This window comes from Danio rerio, chromosome 13 (assembly GCF_049306965.1).
Source record: "Danio rerio strain Tuebingen ecotype United States chromosome 13, GRCz12tu, whole genome shotgun sequence".
Lineage (NCBI taxonomy): Eukaryota > Metazoa > Chordata > Actinopteri > Cypriniformes > Danionidae > Danio > Danio rerio.
In genome coordinates, this window is record NC_133188.1 from 45,261,243 (window position 1) to 45,277,827 (window position 16,585).

General features: G+C 37.3%; 1 protein-coding gene across 5 annotated transcripts in view; it reads right to left on the reverse strand.

Annotated features, from left to right (window-relative positions):
- The window catches only part of pcdh15a (protocadherin-related 15a), a 759,862-nt gene that overhangs the window by 614,734 nt on the left and 128,543 nt on the right, over positions 1 to 16,585 (reverse strand). Inside the window, exon 3 of one of the 5 annotated variants that reach the window (XR_012388475.1) lies at positions 2,247 to 2,344. The exons of the other annotated variants lie outside the window; for them this stretch is intronic. The gene's annotated coding sequence lies outside the window, so the exon portion shown is untranslated. The remainder of the gene's footprint in view (positions 1 to 2,246; positions 2,345 to 16,585) is intronic. 5 annotated transcript variants of the gene reach the window in all.

The window sequence follows — 16,585 nt, forward strand, 5'->3', positions numbered from 1 at the left end:
TCTTCAGATAGTCTTTATAGCAATGTGCGTGCAGTAGATCGCTCAGATTACATTGGGAAAACAGGCGACTGCTGCAAATTGTGCTTTAATGTTTAGCTGGTCAAATGTATGGTATGGAAACCTTATATACCTGCTGAACCCGTCTCATACAGCTGCCATTGCAAGGCTCAGACACTTTGTAGAGAGGAATTTAACACAACTGCCTCTAGGAGTCGCCAATGGAAATAAAACAGACACGCACAAAAAATGTGCGTACGCCAGCCATAAAGCTGCTGTAAGCTGCGCACATTCCCACGTTCAGTTCATTGTTAGTAAATCCAAACGTGAGCGATTCTGAGCGTGAAACCTGGCGTACGCAAAGTTTTTGTGCGTACGCAGCGTTGATACATGAGGCCCCTGGTCACGTGATTAAGGTAATTCGAAACACTCAGGTCACGTAATTTTGGTGATTCGAAACACCCAGGTCACGTGATTAAGGTGATTCGAAACACCAACGTCACGTGACTAAAGCGATTCAAAGCATCTGCTGCAAATGGCTCGAGTTCGAATCCCGATTTACTGAATACTCTGGAATTATGATTTGATGTATTTGAAGTTTTATAATCAAAAACAAAAACAAGACATATTAATTCACAAAGTGTTCATTAGTATGTCAGACCAATGTTAAAGCAAAACATGTTACAAGAACAGAGCATTTACAAAGTAATATTTATTAGTTACTAGTTTATTAGTAACTGCATCACCCTAGATTTAAACCCATTATCTCAGCATTCTAGTCTGGAAATCTTACCGCTCCACTAAAATCACTTGAAACCTCGTCTCTACAATGTAGGGTTTAATACATCAATTTGAATAACTGTTTCTTTGCTGAAGCTGTTCCAGAGCAATACATAAAATGACCATAGGTATCACTATAGAGATGGGTTTCAAAACCTTTCGAACCTTCAACACATTTGCTTCGACTGTTTCATTGTTTTCTGCCCACCACTAGTAAGAACAGAAGCATGAGGACAAACCAGAAGCGTCACAAGCAAATAGTCGATACAGAAAGCAAGCAACAGAAAACAATAAACAAGATAAGGCAAGGGTCAAAGAACACGGAAGGACTAGACTAGGAAACGCTTCATACTGTAACGATAACAAGACTCAGTAAAGTCTGTGTGTGTGTGTGTGTGTGTGTGCTGATTATATTGTCTATCCAGCCTGATCTCACGAGGAAATGCACGTTTTATGTTAAATTTTATGTTTTGACAGTTTAGGGGCTAATTCGTACGAGTTCAGTCGTATGAAAATGTATGATTCTAAAAAGGAGATGTGGCACCCAACCTAACCCCACCCCTAACCCCAACTGTCATTGGGTGATAAGCAAATTGTACTAAATTGTATGAATTAGATTGTTCAAACTCATACAAATTAGCCATTAAATCAAAACATTACGAATTGCTGTGAGATTGCTTTGGTCCATCTGATCAGTCCATCATGAGCTTCCAGCTGTGAGAGTGCAATCAGGGAGTGAACTGGAACAAGTGTGTGTGTGTGAAGTGCATGATGGAATATGTAGTCCATTTCAGTGGCAGATGTGATGTGTAGAGTGCCCTCTAGTGTGTCTGGTGGGACACAATCTGGGTCAATCAATTATTTCATAAAAATTATATATATATATATATATATATATATATATATATATATATATATATATATATATATATATATATATATATATATATATATATATATATATATATATATTAAGGGTTATGCAGACATTTTCGACTTTTTCGGTGGTTGCAGGCAATTTATATGGGCTGAATTTAAACAAACAAATTAAATTTAGTAATGTTCAACTTAATTTGTTTGTATAAATTCAGCCTTAATAAATTGTTTGCAATCACTTACCATTAAACAATTTAGTAAATCCAATAAACGTTTTTTTTTTCAGTGTTGCGCAATTCTCAATACCCACCAAAAATATCTTATCTGACTGTACGGTTTATATAAAACATTGAAAAAGTCAAAATAATGACTGTAAAAACCTCAACTGAATAATAAACAGACCTCAAGGGGAAAAAATAAATGTTATATTAAAAAGAAATGTGCGATATACGGCTGCTTTATGAGATGCTGAGATTGGGACACCTGCTGCATTTTATCTGCGACGGCATTTGCAGCTCCAGTATCTTTACATCTTACAGCCCACCAGGGAAAACCTGTTCAATAAACAGATTATTAATTTCCTCATAACTCACAATAAAGGCTCCAGATGGTAAGATGAACTGTGGAGTCAGGCGTCGTGGTGCTCACCGCAAAATACGAAGGGCAAGTAATTTCACGCTGCTGTCCTTTTCTACACTGAGTCAACCACAAAAACAGCCTCATTAGTGGACAGAAAACTTAAGAAAACTTCAAACTTTTTTGGAGGTTTATTTGAAACCACGGCAATCAAATTTAGGTCAGAGTACATATTTCAAAATAATTACACGATACGATCCAGCCAAAAATTAAAACTTGCCATTATTACTCATCCATGTTACAAATACTGATGGTAGCCCTTTAAAATAATGGTCCATTAGCTAATATTAGTTAATGTATTTACTAAAGTGAACAAACTATTAGTAATACATTAATTCCAGTAGTTATTCATCTTCATTAATTGTAGTTAATGTTAAGTAGTGTTAGTTTGTTAAATCACTTTCTGCTAACTAATGTGAACAAGCAAAGCTTTGGGTTTTAATAATGCATTAGTTAATGTTGAACCGTGATTAATAAATAATTTACAAGATTATTCATACATAGTTATTGTTAGTAAGTACAGTGGATTTGTAAAGTATTCAGACTCCAAATTTTTCGCTCTTTGCTATATTGCAGGGATTTGCTAAAATCATTTAAGTTCACAGTAGGGATAGACCGATAGAAGATGCCATCGTCCATCGCGGATGGCCGACAGACACCAAGATGCTGAGCCGGCATCGCGATCCTCCTCCCCGCCCCCATTGCAAATCCGCTCACGAAAAATACACACTTAGGCCCGGTTTAGACTAATAGGTCTTAGTTTTAAAATGGCAATGGCAATTTTAGAACGAAAATGATCCACATCCACTCTAGCGTTTTACCTAGCATTTCTGAGCAGCCCTCCTTCCTTCCACACTACAGCTAAAAAAGCACATCACTTGACCATACACCCCCCTTCCCCCCAACACACACACAGACAGACAGACAGACCGACAAAGACACACACAAACACAAACACATATACACACACACACACACACACACACACACACACACACACACACACACACACACACACACACACACACACACACACACACACACACACACACACACACACACACACACACACAGAGATAAACACGCACAGTCATAAGCTTGAGACAGAGGGTCTAGGCAGTCAGCGGGTCAGTAGACTAAAACCTCAGATACTGTTGGTTGGTTTTAAGGGGAAAATTGATTCTGTTGGAGGGGTGATCAACAGAAGGGGGATGTCCGAGAGTAAAATTAGAAAATATGATACACCAGTGTTTTGGATTATGGAAAAACTGTCTTTACACTGTTTTCATTTGTTTTTATATTATTTGTTTCTTTTTTATTTATATTTGTCTCTTCTATTCCTGTTTATGTAAAGCACTTTCAATTGCTACTGTGTATGAAACATGCTATATAAATAAACTTGCCTTGGCTTGCCTAATCATTCTTAGTTTTTAATGAACACAAAGTGTGACGCCTTATTCACATTGGGCGTCAGCATCAACGTTTCCCATTCACTTTGAATGGGTGACGTTAGGCGTTGCCAAACTGCATTGTGTATCCATTGGTGCCGCTTCAGAGACGTTGATTGCTGCAGAAGTTGAGACTTGCTCAACATTTCAACCGCTGACGGAAGCGTCAGCCAATCAGATCACTGTATGCAAATACACCAGCTCAGACAGTAGCTGATTGCTGACTAATTTCATTAGCTGACGCTGCTATGACGATCACGTCAGCCCCAACTTCAAACACGCCCTTTGTCAAGCGGTGACGGTGAAGCCCTGAGTGAATGCGGCATCATAGTTTATAGACAGTTTATTGATAGTTTATAGCAAACCATCTAATATGTGCACCACAAAGACTTTTATGATCATTTCTGAGTGTCAAAAGTTGTGGATCTGTTCGTCAAAATATTTGACTGTGTGTCGTTGCACCCCAAACGACTAAAGCAATATAACTGAAGCAATCTCCACTGTGCTTCTCTTCCTGTTAAACTGAACAGTGACATCATCGATGACGTAAGCATGCTCCAGCTCAGAAGGCAAAATGCAATGTGAGTGCAGGCCGTCGGGGAAGAGGGGGTGCTTCGGCACACTTCAAGGCAACTGTACCTAATGTTAGCATGCCCTAAGATTAACTAATGGACCATCATTTTAAAGTGCTACCAAACTGACTTTTTAATGTATAAAAAATACAGACTACATTTTGAGATGGTTGGTGGCCAAACATATTTAAGACATTATATCATGAATACTTTATTATATTATACACAGGGATGTAAATATGATTTTCTTCAATTTAAGATGACATAATCTTTTAAAAACAGGCTACATCTAAACTGATTAATCATGAGACATTTGTGTTTATCTTTAAAAGGTTATCAAGATCTCTAAGGTTTTTCATATAAGAAACATAATTAGTGTTGTGTTTAAAAGCGGCAAAGAAAAAAATCACAAAAATCTAAATGAGTTCTTTAGCCTTTAAACAAAAACTACAACAAACACTTTAGAAATCTTCCAGTCTCATACATAAAACTGAAAAGAATCATTTATTTTTCGCCTTCTTTTTCATCTGTTTTATTTCCTCAAGAACATAAAGGACTGAAAGCAAAATAAAAGACAACCTAAGAGCAAGCAAGCACATTTGTGCATGTGTTTGCGATAACCTGAATGGTTATTAAAACTGGCACGCAGCCTCTAAAAGCATTACACCCACTCGAAAAAGAAAAATCCAAGGCCTTCATGTGGCAAATAGAGGGTCAAAAACATCTTCAGCAAAAATAAATAAAAACACATTATGATTTCTCTCACTATATGACACAAGCACAGAAAATGTGGTGTGACTTATACTATACAGCTACTTGTAAATATCAGCAAATAAAGGTTGTGCTCATGCAAACTCTTAAGTAACTGACGATGCTATTCTTTTTTAAAATTTCACTTGCAAAAATCTAAAGATTAGAACATCTTTCTCTTTAAAATGACTTGAAATGCCATGTTTGATGTATTAGTTCTCTAAATATACTTTAAGAAACTGGTAATTAATTAAAGAGCCCCAATTATGGGTTTCTGAAAATGACCTTCTATCAGTGTGTAACAGCACTAAGTGAATGAAAAAATCCAGCTGAGGTTTAAATCTAAAAGTGCATCGTGTTTAAAACGATTGATTCTGTAATAAAACAGTTGACTCAGAGTCGAATAAATGAATTACGTTGGGTTCGGATCTTTTGCCTGAACGCGTCGATGTTGATAAGGTACATCACCAAATTTGTAGTGCTGGATCCGGTAAAACGTGAATGTGCCTTTCCCTTCAGACACTAGCGGAGTGTGAGGATCACGGGAATTATCAAGAAACAAAGATGACGATCACTGACAGATGGGAATAAAGGGTTAAAGTTTTTTTTCACAAAAATACCACAGTATAGCCGCCCTAGTGTTGTGTTTGATCCTGTCATTTTGCAGATTTTATGATACAATAACCAAAGCTGCATTGCGGGATTCGTCAGCCGTTTGTTTTAAAGAAAAGAGCAGTAGAGATTATTATGTATGGGACTTTGTCAGACTTAGACAGGGACTTTGTCAGTAACTCTTGCAGTTTATATGGAGCAGTTTCTTCTTCCTCCAGATCATAACATGTAATTGTAATTAAAATTGTTGCCTCGGTTTGTGTAGTTTGCAAAATATGTATTTAATTGTGTGTTGTAAGTTGTAATCACTCCACGCAACTTATAATCATGTATCTATTATAGATCACTGCTTGTATTATATCTCTCTTATGTTAAATCTTTACAGGCTTTTCACATATTGCGTCTAAAACCACGTTAAAAACACGACGCGTGCTTCTACCTTTACTGATTTAAATGCGTTGGTGAGCTGGCGATCCTCTGCCCTTTGCCTTTTCAATTTTAAAAATAGTTCAGCTTTTGAAACTGTGTGGATTAATACTAAAGGTGTTGTTGTTATTGGAGTCATGGTTAAGAGTAGAGTATTATGCTGGTGTTTAACTGCATTGCTTTATTGTATTCCTGCATTGGGCTCTTACATACTATCTTCTACTTCATAGCCGTCGTGGGCATCTCACGCTGAACCCAGTCGACCAATCACAACAGACTGGGTCATCAGACCAATGACAGCAGATAGACTCATGCAAAGGAGATGTTTGGGAACAAATGAATCACTGAACAAATCATTTTGGAGTCGGTGGGATAATTAGGTAAAAATAAATGCGTATTGTAAGACCTTGTTTTTTGACCTTGCATGCATATCAACCTGTTGTTGAAGACCCCCCAAACCAAAATATGACCTTTTGAAATGCAAAATGAGGGCTCCTTAAGGCACAACACAATCTCAAGTCAATTGATGTCACATTTTGGTGAATTAGTAGCTAATTTGTACTCAATTGTTTGGTAAAGGATGTCCTTTCTGATCAAGTTTTTCCACATGGCATTAGAAGGTTAATATTATGTATGAATTTGCTTAGAAATAGTAGTTGTTGGTTAATAAAGCAACAAATGTAATGTTGTAGGATGTAAGCAACGAGAAATATTGTCGATATACCAGCAGCCATTGAAAATGAATACTATTGATCAAAAATACTATGGAAGGCAACAGCTGTTGTTTTTCAATATTCTTCATATAAAGATATCCATTTTCTTTAAAATAACAGAAGAAAAAAAATGGTATTGAACTGTAAACGATGACAGACGTTTCATTTTTGGGTGAACTTTCCTTTTAATAATTAAAATGCAAGTAATATGAGATAAGAAGACAAAATATATGCCCGTTAGAACAACAACACTCATCTACAGTATGTATTTTTGTAGGTTTTGACCTCCACAGCAGGTTGACAGTCGACTGCAGCCTTTACTTTATGGAGCCATCAATCACTGGCAGATGCTTAGTCTTGTGTATAGGCAGACTTTTGACTTATGACATAAAGCCTGGTCCACACTGAGTTTATACAGGATAAGTGCAGCTTGCTCAGATTAGTAGAGACTATCTGAATAATAATATATAATATCAAAAATAATAATTTAATACCAAATTATCATTAAGAGGAACACAGAGATGTGTAGAAAGCAAAATAAAATATTTATTAAAGGGAAGGTGCGATGTGTTTTTTCTAAAACCTGGTTAATACTTCTGCGTCAAGTAACCGGTGTAACCCACGGCGCATGCAACACGCGTAGCTGTGCATTTACACTTCTGTGCGCTGTCTCTGTTGGTCTGCATTAACAATTCCGAAACGCTAGTTGGCAGTGAGGTGTAAATGTTCCTCTTTGTCGAGTTTCTTTCCTGCTGTTTTGTTTTCCTGAAGACTTCCGGGATGTACAAGTGGCTCAAACTCGCTCATTTTGGGGCAGGAACCGGCGGACGTGCAACAACTTTAACTATGTGGTAAACACAAAACACAACTTTCCATCCGGAGCTCCTTCATGGGACTCCACACTTATAAATAATCGCTCCATCACAGAGCTTGCGCTACGCGTCGTTGCGACGTGTAGTTACATTTTTTGAGAGTTGCAACGTTTGACGCAGAAGTATAAATAAGCCTTAAGGCTGTGTTTATGAGGTGCAAAACAATGTGTGGTCATGCTTCATTTGTAAAAAATAACAGAATTTTTCCCTTACCTTCATTTTATTCTGCTATTAAGCTAACATGAATCTGACTTTCATATTTCCTGGTTCCTCTAAAGGCCCATATATTCAATTCACCTTTATTTTTATAGCGCTTTTACAATGTAGATTGTGTCAAAGCAGCTTCACATAGAATATTATAGTGATTTGAAACAGTGTCAGTTCAGTTTTCAGAGTTTATGTTCAGTTCAGTGTGGTTTAATATTCACTGAAGTTCAAACATCGAAAAGCAAATCCATCGATGCACAGCTCTACAGGTCCCAAACCATATAAGCCAGTGGCGACAGCGGTGAGGAAAAAACACAGATTGGCAAAGGTGAAGAATTAAAAAGCTTGAGAGAAACCAGGCTCAGTTAAAAAATAAATAAATAAATAATTAAAAAAATTATACATACATACATTTTTTTTTTTATACTTAATTTTTTTATCAGGTTTTGACAGAGGTGGCACCATCTTTAAGGCCGCACATAAGACTCGGGCTAGATCAAATGTTTTAATTCGCCCAGATGTAAAAAAAAATAATTATATGTGGGCCGTGTAAGTTTGGCGTATCTTGACCCACTTTTCAATGCATTTAAATTATTCTTGACCAAAAAAAATTCTACCAATTGGGTTGCTTCGAGAAAAAGCATGGCCATAAAGCGAAAAGCTTAATGAGATAATCAAATTTATTGCAGTTGTGACACACCAACATATCCGGTCCAGTTATGTGTTTTTAACTTGGCTGAGAAATATGGCCCTTATATGGAAGCCAGACTTGGTCCAATCATGCACTGTAATTCACTGCAGCATGTGGGCCAAGCAAAAGCTGTTTATGTGGGCCAAATCTGGGCCAAAGAACTTTTGCTATGTGGATCTATTTGAAAGCGAAGAATTTTGTAGTGCTTTTACTTTGTTTCAGCAATGATATAATACACATCCCTTAATTTTTCATAAGTGGCATGCATTGTAAACAGTCATGCGTGTGTCACGTCTAGGCTAAGGACACTCACTAGGAAGACAAAGGAAACACAGAAGACTCAGGAACAACATGGGGTGTGGATGACGCATAACCAAGAATACCGGACAACGACTAAACAGGACTATATATACATACACACAGGGGGTGAACCCAGGATCTCATGAGACTGACTGGTGGCGGGAAAACAGAACATAGAAGCACATGGGAAGGTCACATGACGAAAACACAGAGGCCTGACAGCATGTAAAGATTTAGTCTCTTTTTGAACACTTTTATAGCTTTACTGTACATGTTTGCTGCATTTATAAAGCATCTGTGTCTTGAGGTAAGCCTGTCTGATGTGATTTTTCTATGCACTATTTAATTAAATGGGAATCACACAACTGATTATTCTACTTAGCCAATCATCTTCTTAGCAACGACTCAAAATAGCTTATCAACCACTGAGAACACGTAAACATGAACAAACGCATACACAAAACTAGATCTACCACAACATCTGAACTCTTCTGATTGCTTTTGGATGTGAAAAGTATTTGAACTTGCCTCCCAATCATGATGTTCATTAAATGACAGGAGGTGAAACCTATTCTGAAGATAAAACTCCAAGATAGCACAAAGGATCAATAAGCAGACAGTTCATCCATTTCTGAATGCATTTCAATGGACACTATGAACGAGAAAGCTAACAATGTAACCTGATAAAATCACTAAAGCCACTGATGCAATGAACCCGTTTTCCAAATCTAAGTGTTACGGTTTCTATTTCTGCAGATGCAGCCATTTGTGTAAGGAGTGGATCAGGGAGTCCCAAAAATAATGACATCTCTTTTCTTCAGCCCTGTGAACCCCCGGCCTTTGTCTTTCTTCCTCCACACGGATCTGAAGGGTAGGAGTCGGTGTCGTGATATCCCAGAGCTTTCTGAAGAGCAGCGACATGAAAAAGCGCATTGGAAAGACCCTATTAGCTTTTCAAACATCTCTTGTGGATTTCACTCTTTTCTCTTTCTCATCCTATTTATGGTCGGGAATGCAGAAGTGTCACATTTTGGTTCGATTACACAAAACAACACAGCAACACTACAGTCAACAGCAATATATATTCTCTGAGAATACATTGAAATGCTTGTTTTGTTGGAACCGCTATGTTCTTACTAAAGGTGTTTTGTGTTGGTATCCTAAGTCGTTGTCACGCACAGAAACCTTGCACACGGAGTTTGATGCATAGGAATTAATCTGTTTGCCAAAGTAAAAACCAATTCACAGTAAACTCAAGCACAGCTGCTTCTGTTCTCCTCCCTCTTCCTAAAAATGAATAGGAAAGATTAAATATTGTGTCCATACAATCCAGTGAACTGTGAGGAAAGAGTTATCAAGGAGATCTGTGGGATTATCCCAAAATTGAAAGTTTGTTTTAGAAAATCAAGGGCATTTTGATACTTTGCTTGTGATACTGCCGCCAAATAATACAAATGTCCACAAACAAAGTATTAATCCTGAGCAGAGAATGCCGGTACATCAAATGTATGGACACACATACACCAAACATGGCAAAGGTTTAGTAAGTAAAGGTTTATTTATATAGCACCTTTCCCAGACATTGAGTCGCAAAAGTGCAGAGAACAAAAGAACACATGACCACAAAAGAAGACATGTTAAAATATTAAAACTAATTTAAAATACAAATACATAAACACTGATACTGTTAATTAAAAGGTTGACCAAAAAGATGCCTCTTTAAATGCTTTTTAAAAAGTTCAACTGATCCCAGAGTTCCCAGTGCTATCGGGAGAGAGTTCCAAAGCCGTGGGGCCACCACACAGAAAGCTGATAACACTCGGGTTACTAAGGTAACTCTCATTCCCCGAGGGAGGGAATGGGAATGCTATGTGGAAACTTCCACTATGGGGATTTTGTCAGAATCGAATCATCTGAAAGAGTATATAAACGGGCCAATGAAATGCCAATGAGTTGGCAGTGTCAGCTTGCACAGCTGTAGCTATTTGCAATCAATTTGGCAATAACAGCACAGCGCATGCTAAGCTGAACATCCTTTTCTAGCTGAAGAGCCTTTCGCGAAGCTTCTGAGACCTTCATAGTATATAAAAAACAAATACTATGGAAGTCAATATATGCAGGTTTCCAGCTTTCTTTAAAATAGCTTCGTTTGTGCTCAACAACAGAAAGAAATTCAGGTTTGCAAAAAAATTCAATGTTAATTCAAGAGTTAATAATGATAAAATTTTTAGTTAAGGATGAACAGTCCCTTTATCGCCAGATGTAAACAGCATCTAATAGTGCAAGCATAAGAAACAGTGACGCTTCCCACAGCAAACAACACTAACAATCTAAAGTCTACAGCAAATAAAACCAGCATTGCATTCGCATTACAGCATTACAACAAACACTTAACATTAACACAGTCCGTATGCCACTCTTCACCATTTTATCGCCAAAAACAACTCAAGCTCTGTGTCAGCCAAATGAGATAATTGCCAGGCTAGAGCAAACACTGTCCTTGACGGCCCTAAAAGTGTGTGTGTGTGTGTGTGACAATACCAACCAAATTCACTGTCCGGAAGCTTGAACAGCATAAATAAGCCTCCACAGGCCTTGGCTCATTAGAATAATGCAAATGAGCAGAGCGCAGTGACAGGAAGAGGAGGTGGAGCCCGATGACATCATCAGGAGAAGGTCAAGTCTACAAACAGCACTTGAGAAGCTCGTCTAGATTAATTGGCCCTGCGAGGAAACATTAGACCAGTTAGAGAAGCTGTGGTGACTAAACAGTCTCTGACCCGCGGTTAAGTGTGGGGAGATTCACGTCTGCGAAACTGTTATTACAAACAAAGCAATCTCTCGGGGCGCAGTAAAGACATACTCATCAGAGCAAAGGATTCGTAATTGTTGCCCTTTGACATGGAAACGGGGCTGAGATTGTAGCCGCATGACAACAGTATCCGAGTTTTATGCACCGTTACTTGATGACGGAACAAACAAGTCAATCACACTAATAACCTTAATACTCATCAATGGAGAGGTGATATTCAATATTAAAGTGTGTTTATTACAGTACAGGACTGTGTGTGCATATACACTCACTGGCCACTTTATTAGGTACACCTGTCCAACTGCTAATTTCTAATCAGCCAATCACATGGCAGCAACTCAATGCATTAAGGCATCTAGACATAGTCAAGACGATGCAAGCTTAGCATTAGAATGGGGAAGAAACGTGATTTGAATGTGGCATGGTAGTTGGTGCTAGACGTCTGAGTATTTGAAAAACTGTAGATCTTCTGTCATTTTCACGCACAACCATCTCTAGAGTCTACAGAGAACAGTCCGAAAAAGAGACAATATCTAGTGAGCGGCAGTTCTGTGGGCACAAATGCCTTGTTGATGCCAGAGGGCAGAGGAAAATGGCCAAGCTGATGGTTCAAGCTGATAGAAAGGTAACAGTAACTCAAATAACCACTTGGTACAACTGAGGTATGCAGAAGAGCACTCCTGATTTCACAACACGCCAAACCTTGAGTCGGATGGCCTAAAGCAGCAGAAGACCACATCTGGTGCCACTCCCATCAGCTAAAAACCAGAAACTGAGGCTACCACTCCCACAGGCTCACCAAAAATGGACAACAGAAGATTGGAAAAACGTTGCCTGGTCTGATGAGTCTCGATTTCTGCTGTTACATTCAGATGGTAGGGTCAGAATTTGGCATCAACAACATGAAAGCATGGATCATCCTGCCTTGTTTCAATGGTTCAGGCTAGCGCTGTTGGTGTAATGGTGTGGGGGATATTTTCTTGGCACACTTTTGGCCCATTATTACCAATGGAGCATCGTGTCAACACCACAGCCTACCCGAGTATTGTTGCTGACCATGTCCATTCCTTTATGACCACAGTGTACCCATCTTCTGATGGCTACTTCCAGCAGAATAACACGCCATGTTATAAAGCTCAAATCATCTCAGACTGATTTCTTAAACATGACAATGAGTTCACTGTAGTCAAATGGCGTCCACAGTCACCAGATCTCAATCCAATGGAACATCTTTGGGATGTGCTGGAATGGGAGATTCACATCATGGATGTGCAGCCAACAAATCTGCAGCAACTACGTGATGCTATCATCTCAATATGGACCAAAATCCCAGAGGGATAATTCAAGTACCTTGTTGAATCTATTCCATGAAGGATTAAGGCAGTTCTGAAGGTAAGAAAGGGGTCCAACCCGGTACTAGTAAGGTGTACCTGATAAAATGTACGTGTTTTTTGTATGTGTGTGTGTGTATGGTAAAATTACTTTTAAATTATCAGTTTTTCCGGATTAAATGGATTAATTAAACATGGATTTCAGTAAAACAAAAATATATATATATATTTGTTAGATTTTATAAATGTCTGACGATTCTTCCAAGTTTCATATAAAACCATTGTCATTTCGAATTTTTTTTTTTGTTCGTTTGTTTTGAAATGGCATTTGGTCAAAAGAGCAAACGTTTAAATCAAAAATCGGACAAATACAGTTGATACTACAGATACAAAAGAGTTGAGGATCCAAATGCTGTCTTCATTACTAAGAGTAGTCAGGCATGCAATTACAAGCAATCACAAGCAGGAGCAAACGGTAACATGTAGGGCAATCCAAAAGCATAGTCGGGTCACAGAGATTGGTCCAGGTGGCTAACACCAAATACAGCACGGAAAGACAAGGTAGGGGTTCCTATGGTTACAAAAACAAGACTCAGCACTGTGTGTGAGCAAGTGTGGTGTACAAATAGTAAAGGATATCAGTCCATGATGAGTTACCAGCAGTGTAATCAGTGGGAATCAAAAACCAGTGTGTGCAAGGCGCATATTGGGAGTTGTAGTTCATTAATGTGGCATGTGTGTAGTTCTCCAGCGATCCACAGCTGCTAAGTCATTGGTGATCATAATACAGGGTTATACATTCATTCAATCATTTTCTTTTTGGCTTAGTCCCTTTATTAATCAGGGGTTGCCAAAACGGAATGAAAAGCCAACTTATCCAGCATATGTTTTATGCAGAGGATGCCCTTCCAGCTTCAACTCATCACTGAGAAACACCCACTCATTCACACATACACTGGCAAATTTAGCGAATTCAATTCACCTATAGCACGTGACATTGGTCTGTGTTGGAAACCGGAGCACCCGGAGAAAACCCACATGAACACGAGGAGAACATGCAAACTCCACACAGAAATGCCAACTGGCCCAGCTGGGACTCGAAACCAGTGACCTTTTCGCTGTGAGGCAATTGTGCTACCCACTGTGCCACCGCATCGCCCATAAAACAGGGTTATTCAATAAAACATTACTTTTCTAAGTCATCTAAAGTTATAAATATTGGCATTTATAATTCAGAAATGATTATTTAATTTAATATTTATAACTCATAAATGAATTTAAAACGTATACATAGAATTTTCAAATCTTTTCAAGTTATAAATAAATAATGAGCAGAATATGAGCAGGAATATCTTGACACATATACATATCACAATATATCAGCTCATATTCAACAAGAAAAAAAAAATCCTGTTCGATATATTTATTAGAATTATTTCCTAAAAATCAAGGTACGATGAAAACGGGAACTTTTAAATATTTATGTGAATGAAACAAATAAAAGAAACAATATTTCACCTCTTAAACTGTAATCTACTATGAGTATAACTAAAATAAAATACGTAATATTTTTAAAATGGCCCGAAAAGTTTGTATGTAAATATAAAGTTCCATTATGATATATGGCGGCACGGTGGCTCAGTGGTTAGCACTGTCACCTCACAGCAAGAAGGTCAATGGTTCGAGTCCCAACTGGGCCAGTTGCCGTTTCTGTGTAGAGTATGCATGCTTCCCTGTGTTCGTGCTTCCCCCACAGTCCAAAGAGATGTGCTATAAGCAAACTAAATTGGTCGTAGTGTATGAGTATTTGAATGGGAGTCTGTATGGGTGTTGTTTCCTAGTACTGGGTTGGGCTGAAAGGACATTCGCTTCATAAAACATATGCCGGAATAGTTGGTGGTTCATTCATACATGAATAGATGAAGGAATTATGATATATAACATCACATTGTAAAGCATAAACCCGCAGCTGTGAAAACCAATCCTGTAACTGTAGCTACAATATAGAGCTAAATGATGAGTACATAAAACTAACATTATTCTTTTTCCGTGCATTGATTTAGAAATGCAAATGTGGTTGGGGCTTACTTCAAAGTGTATAAAGTCATGAACCTGAACATCTTTAGATATCAGAAATGTCAAAAAGCCGAATATCTGTCATCATCAATATGTCTGTCAGGCTGCAGCACGGCTGAACAAAGATCACAGCAGCTTCGCATGTCAAGATTATTTGACTTTTTGCCTCATAGTCATATTGCTTCTCAAATAAAACTTTCCTGACACATCAGTCGTTTAGAGGAATAAAGAGGTGTCAGGCTGTGACAGCAGTTTGTTCAGAGAAGTTTGGAAAATAAGCAAGTCGCAGATTACTTATTTACATGATGCCTGTTGTTTAGGTGCTTTAGAGAGCACTACAAAATCTGAGCCCTAGCTTTGGGATGGATGGATGGATGGATGGATGGATGGATGGATGGGAAACCATTTAGAAGCTATTTTACTGTAGCATTATTAAGATACCACAGTAGCCGGCAGTTAGCTCTCTACAACTCTCACATGGTCACCCACCGGTCAGTACCTGGATGGGAGACTACATGGGAAAGCTAGGTTGCTGCCGGAAGTGGTGTTAGTGGAACCAGCAGAGGTCTGTGTGGGTCCTAATGCCCTAGTATATTGATGACACTCTATACTGCTCAGATGAGACGTTAAAAATCCCAGGATGTCCATCAAGGCCTCCTAATCATAATTAGTGTCAATCAGCTGGTGTGCATTCTGGTGGAATATGGCTGTAACTGATGCTGATCGGTCAGGTTGTTTTCAGGCCAACATGGTAAACAAAATAACGTTGTATATTATTTGTTTAATTTAATGTCCTTTTTATTTGTATTTGTGTGAAACATTTGGTTTGATTGTTTATCCTTTAGTTTTCACTGTGTTCAATAAACGAAATGCATGGACATCAGTAATTTCGAATCGTGGATGGCGGGTAGCTACAATGGCTGCCGTCGTGTTATCTAGGTGGATGCTGCACACTCGTGGTGGATGAGAAGATTCCCCCAATTTGTAAAGCACTTTAAGTGTCCAGAAAAGCACCATCTAAATGTAAGAAATTGTTATTATTATTATTATTATTATTAATATTATTATTAATAATTATTAGTAGTAGGTTTTTGTTTATTTTTTTAAATTATATATATATATATATATATATATATATATATATATATATATATATATATATATATATATATATATATAATATATTTATATATATATATATATATATATATATAAATATATTATATATATATATATATATATATATATATATATATATATATATATATAATATATTTATATATATATATATATATATATAAATATATTATATATATATATATATATATATATATATATATATATATAATATATTTATATATATATATATATATATATATATATATATATATATATATATATATATATATTTTTTTTTTTTTTTTTTTTTTTTTTTTTTTGTAATTTTTAATTTTAAAAAATCCTGTTTTTGTACTTTTAAGTTGGA